General features: G+C 36.1%; 1 non-coding gene across 1 annotated transcript; it reads left to right on the plus strand.

Annotated features, from left to right (window-relative positions):
- The first annotated feature begins 3,881 nt into the window (after nt 1-3,881).
- LOC116748171 lies at nt 3,882-4,007 on the plus strand. Its single transcript, XR_004348184.1, has one exon. It is a non-coding gene; the product is annotated as a small nucleolar RNA SNORD22 (small nucleolar RNA).
- The last annotated feature ends 3,523 nt before the right edge of the window (nt 4,008-7,530 follow it).

The raw sequence follows: 7,530 nt of genomic DNA on the forward strand, positions 1-7,530 counted from the left end.
AAGACAGAAGAGCTTCCTATACAGAAGGAAAACAAAAAATCAACAGACCGAATCCTAGTACAAATGGTAAAGGCAAAGCTATACAGACAAAATCACACAAAGAAACATATATATACACACTCACAAAAGGAGATCAAGGAAAAATATAAATATGGAAAAGAAAAGTAAGAGAGCAACTAAATCAATAAACAAATCTACCAGTGATAATAAACTCTAAATACTGAACTAAGATAAACATAAAACCAGAAACAATTTAGATGCAGAAAGCAAACCCCAAGTCTACAGTTGTTCCCAAAGTCCACTGCCTCCATTTTGGGATGACTCTTTGTCTATTCAGGTATTCCACAGGGGCAGGGTACATCAATTTGGTTGTTGAGATTTAATCCAGTGCTCCTGAGGGTGCTGGGAGATAGTTCCCTTTCTCCTGTGTTCTCACAGCTCCTGCGGTTCAGCTTTTTATTTGTCCCCACCTCTGTGCATAGGTCACGTGATGCCGTCTGTTCCCTGCCCAAATAAGACTGGGTTAAAGGAGCAGCTGCTTAGGAGGCTCTGGCTCACTCATGCCACGGGGAGGAAGGGGTCTGGAATGTAGGGTGTGCTTGCAGTGGCAGAGGCCAGCATGACATTGCAGCAGCCTGAGGCACGACATTTGTTCTCCCGGGGAAGTTGTCCCTGGATCACGGGACCTTGGCAGTTGCGGGCTCCACAGGCTTCTGTGAGGAGAGTTGTGGATAGTGACCTGTGCTTGCACAGAGGCTTCTTGGTGGCTGAACAAGCAGCCTTAGTGTTTCATGCCCATCTCTGGTGTCCACACTGATAGCTGTGGCTTGCACCCTTCTCTGGAGCTCGTTTAGGTGGTGCTCTGAATTCCCTCTCCTCATGCACCCCAAAACAATGGTCTCTTGCTGCTTAGGCAGTTCCAGAATTTTCCCTGGACTCCCTCCCTCCTAGCTGTGGCACACTAGTCCCCTTCAAGCTCTTTTAACACAGCCAAACCCAGTCCTCTCCCTGGGATCTGAACTCTGAATCCCAAAGCTCAGCTCCCAACCCCCACCCTTCCCAGCGGGTGAGTAGACAATCCTCTCAGGCTGGTGAGTGCTGGTCAGCACTGATCCTCTGTGCAGGAATCTCTCGTCTTTGCCCTCTGCACCCCTGTTGCTGGACTCTCCTCCATGGCTCCAAAGCTTTCCCACTGCCCACCCGCCATATCCACCAGTGAAGGGTCTTCCTAGTGTTTGGAAACTTTTCCTCCTTCATAGCTCCCTCCCAGAGGTGCAGGTCCCATCTCTATTCTTTTGTGTCTGTTTTTTTCTTTTGTCCTACCGAAGTACGTGGGGAGTTTTTTGCCTTTTGGGAAGTCTGAGGTCCTCTGCCAGCGTTCAGTAGGTGTTCTGTAGGAGCTGTTCCACATGTAGATATATTTTTGATGTATTTGTGGGGAGGAAGTTGATCTCCACGTCTTACTCCTCTGCCATCTTGAAGCTATCTCAAGCCTAACTGATGTAACAGAAAAAAAATGTCCAATTCCCCATTACCATCTTGTGCCACCTAAGTGTAGGATAAAACTGAAGGATTTGTTAAGTTTATAGTGCAGGTATACAGGCTCACAAAGATTGAGACCAAATCATAGAACTATAGAACACTTCCCCTCCCACCACTTTTCTAACGTATTAATAAAGGTGTTACCATAGTTCCTTTTATCCAGTACATCATGTCTAGTTTTTAATAAAAAATGATGAGGCATACTAAAAGGCAAAAAATAACAGTTTGAAAAAACAGAGCAAATATCAGAGTCCTATATGGCAGGAATGCTAGTATTAATATACCAGCAATTTAAAATAATTTTGATTTTTGGTGGGGTATAGTTTTAAAATTTTTAAATTTTAAAATTTTGTTAGTTTCTGCTGTACAGCAAAGTGAATCAGCTATATGTATACATATATCCCCTCTTTTGGGGATTTCCTTCCCATTTAGGTCACCACAGAGCACTGAGTAGAGTTCCCTGTGCTATACAGCAGGTTCTCATTAGTTATTTTATATATATTAGTACATATATGTCAATACCAATCTCCCAATTCATCCCACCCCGCCTTTCCCTCCTTGGTGTCCATATGTTTGTTCTCTACATCTGTGTCTCTATTTCTGCCTACCAAACAGGTTCATCTGTACCATTTTTCTAGATTACACATATATGCGTTAATATACGATATTTGTTTTTCTCTTTCTTACTTCACTCTGTATGACAGTCTCTATGCCCATTCACGTCTCTACAAATGACCCAATTTCGTTCCTTTTTATGGCTGAGTAATATTCCATTGCATATATGTATGCTAAGGGCTCCATTGGAAAAAGTAAGCAACATGTAAGTACATGTGAGTGATGCAAGAAGAGAAAAGGAAATTCTAAAAAAGAATCAAAAAGAAATGCTAGAGTAAAAAGCACTGTGACAGAAATGAAGAATGCTTTTTTAATGGACTCATTGATAGACTAGACACAACTGAAGAAAGAATCTCTGAGCTTGAGTATATGTCAATAGAAACTTCCAGCTCTGAAAAGCAAAGAGAAGAGAAAAGAAAACTGAAAAAAAGAAGAACAGAATGTCTAAGAACTGTGGGACAAGTACAAAAAGTGTATCATATATGTAATGGTAATATCAGAGGGAGAAGAAAGAAAAGAAAAGAAATATTTAAAGCAATAATGACTGAGACTTTCCCCATATTAATATAAGAATCCACACCACAGATCCAGGAAGCTCTGAGAACAGCAAGCAAGATTAATGAAAAACAAAGACAAAACCAAAACAACAACAAACCTCCCCCATATCCCTACATGTAGGCATATTACATTCAAACTGAAGAAAATCAAAGATAAAGAAAAACTCCTGAAAGAAGCCCAAGGAAAAAAACACCTGACCAATAAAGGAACAAAGATAAGAGTTCTAGTCAGAATCAATGGAAACAAGAAGAGAGTGGATTTAAATCTTTAAAGAGTTTAGAGAAAAGAAAAACACCAATCTAGAATTCTGTATCCTGCAAAATTGTCCTTCAAAAGTTAAGGAGAAATAAAGACTTTCTCAGATAAACAAAAATCGAGGAAGTTTGTTTTCATTAGCTCTGCCTCGTAAGAAAGACTAAGAGAGAAGGAAAATGATATAGGTTAGAAACTTGAATCTGTATAAAGTAAGAGCAATGGAGAAGAAATAAATGAAGTTAAAGTAAAGACTTTTATCTTTCTTATTACTTTATCTAACAAATAAGAGTTTGCTCAAAATAATATCAATGATGTATATGATGATTATAGCTTGTTAAGCAAAATGGTTAAGCAAAATGAATGACAACAATGATACAAGGAATAAGAGGGACGAATTAGGAATACTTTGTTATTACTCACTAGAATGGAGAAAGTAGTATGAAATCACAGCAAAATTCTAGAATGAATTACTAAATAGATGGTGTGCTACCTGTAATGCCATATAGTGTTATTTGAAAAGTGGACTTGGATTAGTTATAAATGTACATTGCAAACTCTGGGGCAACCACTAAAAAAAAAGTTAATCAATAGGCTAAGAAAGGAGAGAAATAGAATCATATGAAGACACATATAGATTAAATATAAAGGAATGGAGAAAGATGCACCATGCTAACACTAATCGAAAGAAAACTGGAGTAGGTATATTAATTTTAGACAGAGCTGACTTGAGAGCAAGGAAAATTATCAGGGATAAAGTGGGGCATTACATAATGATAAAGGGATCAATTCCCCACAAAGGCATAAGAATTCTTAATGTGTATGTGCCTAACAACAAAACTTCAAAATGCATGAGACAAAGTGCAAGACAAATCAACAAATTTTAATGTGATAGAACAATAAAAGGCCATTGAGCCCAGTGAAGAAACATTCACATGACTTACCTTCTGTCCTGGTCCCAGAGCCTATAAAGGTGAACCCACTGGAGCTGGCTGGGTGAGAAGAGGAAAGTTTATTCCAAAAGGAACTATCTGAGGGATTATAAGTATTTCTAAACATGGAAAAGGGAAAAATAATCATGTGTTGAAAAATCAATTTTACATTTTTTCAGGTCTGAAGAAAGAACAAGGCACATGTAATAGAACTCAACTGTTGGAGGATATCAAAAGGGAATTTTCAGGTTATTTCTTATAAAACCTAGCTGTTCAAATTATCATACAATCATTTCTACTTTTTCTAAATAAAAAGATTTTTAACCTTCAAAAAAAGGTAATTGATATAGTTAAGATTCCACATTGCAACGAACCTTTAAGAAACTATCATTTGTTGAATTTTGGTATAGCATCAAAGATTATCCAGGACTATCTGAAAAGGATATTAAAATATTCCACCTTTTTCCAATTACATATCTGGAATTTTCTTCATAAATTTCAACCCAAACAACATTTTGCAGCAGATTTGAATGCAGAAGCAGATATGAGAATCCAGCTGTCTTCTATTAAGCCATACCTTAAAGAGACTTGCAAAAGTATAGAACAGTGCTATTCTCATTTTTTTTTTGTTTTGTAAAATACAGTTATTTTTAAAGGTGCTTATTTTTTTCATAAAAATGTAATTTATATTAACATGTAATGGGTTTATTATAGTTATTTTAAATATATTAAAACTTTAAAAATTTTCTCAGTCCTAATATGGTTACTATTGGTAGAATATACATTTTAAAAAGTTCTGAGGTTCTCTAAACTTTTCAAGAATGTAAAGGGGTCATGAGACCCAAAATATTGAGAACCATTGTACTACATCATGTTGCCTTATGCATCCTTCTAGCCATCCAACTCAGATTTTGTAAGTATCTCATTTTGTCCATAAATTGTTAAAATTATTGAAGAAAAAAGGCCAAGAATGGAGGCCTTACTGGTGTGTTCCTAGTTACTTTTTTCCAAGTTGATATCAATTTATTAATTATATTATTTTCTTTGGATTCTGCCAGTTACAAATCTACCAAACTGCTCTAACTTTGGGGTGTCATGAGAAATTTGTCAAATATTTAACTGAACAAGATACACCATAATTCTGGCATATCTTTCAGTCTAATAATCCAACCAGTAGAATTTGATTTGGAAATACTAGTTTTATTGGATTTTTAAACACTAATTTTCTTTCTAGGTTATTCATGAACCATCTGTTTAGTAATTCATTCTAGAATTTTGTGGGACTTCATATTACTTTCACCTTACTAGAGTTTATAAAGTTTTTGTTTTTTATCTCCCTCCTTTTTATAAAACCAGAAAACCATATATCCAGTGTTCCAGCACCTCTTCTATTTTCAGTCCAGTAGTTTATTTCGGTGTCCTAGTTTATAATGTGTCTGGTTCTGGAAGTTTGATTTATTTTACAACAGCTAGTTGTTCTCTTACTCTTTCCTCACCTATCATAATGCACTTCAGTTCTCTCATAACCATGTTTGTCTGCTCTATCTAGCTTGATAATAATTCTTCTTTGAAGAGAAAATGTAACAAAATAGAACTTAGTAGTTCCGCTTTTTTAATCTGATAATATGATACCGTAGGCCCAAAAGAGTGAACCCATTACTTATGTGGATTTTTTGTTGTTGTTCTGATCTTACCTTTAATAAGTCATTTTGTATTGTCATTAGCTGTATGAGCTGTTTGTATACTTTGAAGATTAATCATTTGTCAGTTGCTTGGTTGCAAATATTTTTTTCCCATTCTGAGGGTTGTCTTTTCATCTTGTTTATGGTTTCCTTTGCTGTGCAAAAGCTTTTAAAATTGATTAGGTCCCATTTGTTTATTTTTGCTTTTATTTCCATTTCTCTAGGAGATAGGTCAGAAAGGATCTTACTGTGATTTATGTCATAGAGTGTTCTGCCTATGTTTTCCTCTAAGACATTTATAGTGTCTAGACTTCCATTTAAGTCTTTAATCCATTTTGAGTGTACTTTTTTATAAAATGTTAGGGAGTGTTCTAATTTCATTCTTTTCCATGTAGCTCTCCTGTTTTCCCAGCAGCACTTATTGAAGAGGCTTTCTTTTCTCCATTGTATATTCTTGCCTCCTTTATCAAAGATAAGGTGACCATATGTGTGTGGGTTTATCTCTGAGCTTTCTATCCTGTTCCATTGAACTATATTTCTATTTTTGTGCCAGTACCATACTGTCTTGATTACTGAAGCTTTATAGTATAGTCTGAAGTCAGGGAGCCTGATTCCTCTAGCACCATTTTTCTTTCTCAAGATTGCTTTGGCTATTCGGGGTCTTTTGTGTTTCCATACAAATTGTGAAACTTTTTTTTCTAGTTCTGTGAGAAATGCAATTGGTAATTTGATAGAGATTGCACTGAATCTGTAGTTTGCTTTGAAGACTATAGTCATTTTCACAATGTTGATTCTTCCAATCCAAGATCATGGTGTATCTCTCCATCTGTTTGTATCAACTTTCATTTCTTTCATCAGTGTCTTATAGTTTTTGCAAACAGGTCTTTTGTCTCCTTAGGTAGGTTTATTCCTAGGTATTTTATTCTTTTTTTGCAGTGGTAAATGGGAGTGTTTCTTTAAATTCTCTTTCAGATTTTTCATCATTAGTGTATAGGAATGCCAGAGATTTCTGTGCATTAATTTTGTATCCTGCTACTCTACCAAATTCATTGATTAGTTCTAGTTTTCTGGAAGCATCTTTAGGATTCTCTATGTATAGAATCATGTAATCTGCAAAAAGTGATAGTTTTATTTCTTCTTTCCAATTTGGATTCCTTTTATTTATTTTTCTTCTCTGATTGCTGTGGCTAAAACTTCCAAAGCTATGGTGAATAATAGCAGTGAGAGTGGGCAACCTTGTCTTGTTCCTGATCTTAGAGGAAATGGTTTCAGTTTTCACCATTGAGAACGATGTTGACCATGGCTTTGTCATATATGGCCTTTATTATGTTGCGTTAAGTTCCCTCTATGCCTACTTTCTGGAGATTTTTTTATCAGAAATGGGTGTTGGATTTTCTTGAAAGCTTTTTCTGCATCTCTTGATATTATCATATGTTTTTTCTTCTTCAAATTGTTAAGATGGTGTATCACATTGATTTGCATATATTGTATTGTATTGTACATATTGCATATATTGTAGAATCCTTGCATTCCTGGGATAAACCCCACTTGATCATGGTGTATGATCCTTTTAATATGCAGTTGGATTCTGTTTGATAGTATTTTGTTGAGGATTTTTGCATCTATGTTCATCAGTGACATTGGCCTGTAGTTTGCTTTCTCTGGGACATCTTTTTCTGGTTTTGGTATCAGGGTGATTGTGGCCTAATAGAATGAATTTGGGAGTGTTCCTCCCTCTGCTATATTTTGGAAGAGTTTGAGAAGGATAGGTGTTAGCTCTTCTCTACATGTTTGATAGAATTCACCTGTGAAGCCATCTGGTCCTGGGCTTTTGTTTGTGGGAAGATTTTTGAACACAGGTTCAATTTCAGTGCTTGTGTTTGGTCTGTTTATATTTTCTATTTCTTGCTGGGTCAGTCTCAGAAGGTTGTGCTTTTCTAAGAATTTGT

Source organism: Phocoena sinus, chromosome X, assembly GCF_008692025.1.
Source record: "Phocoena sinus isolate mPhoSin1 chromosome X, mPhoSin1.pri, whole genome shotgun sequence".
NCBI classification, from domain to species: Eukaryota; Metazoa; Chordata; class Mammalia; order Artiodactyla; family Phocoenidae; genus Phocoena; species Phocoena sinus.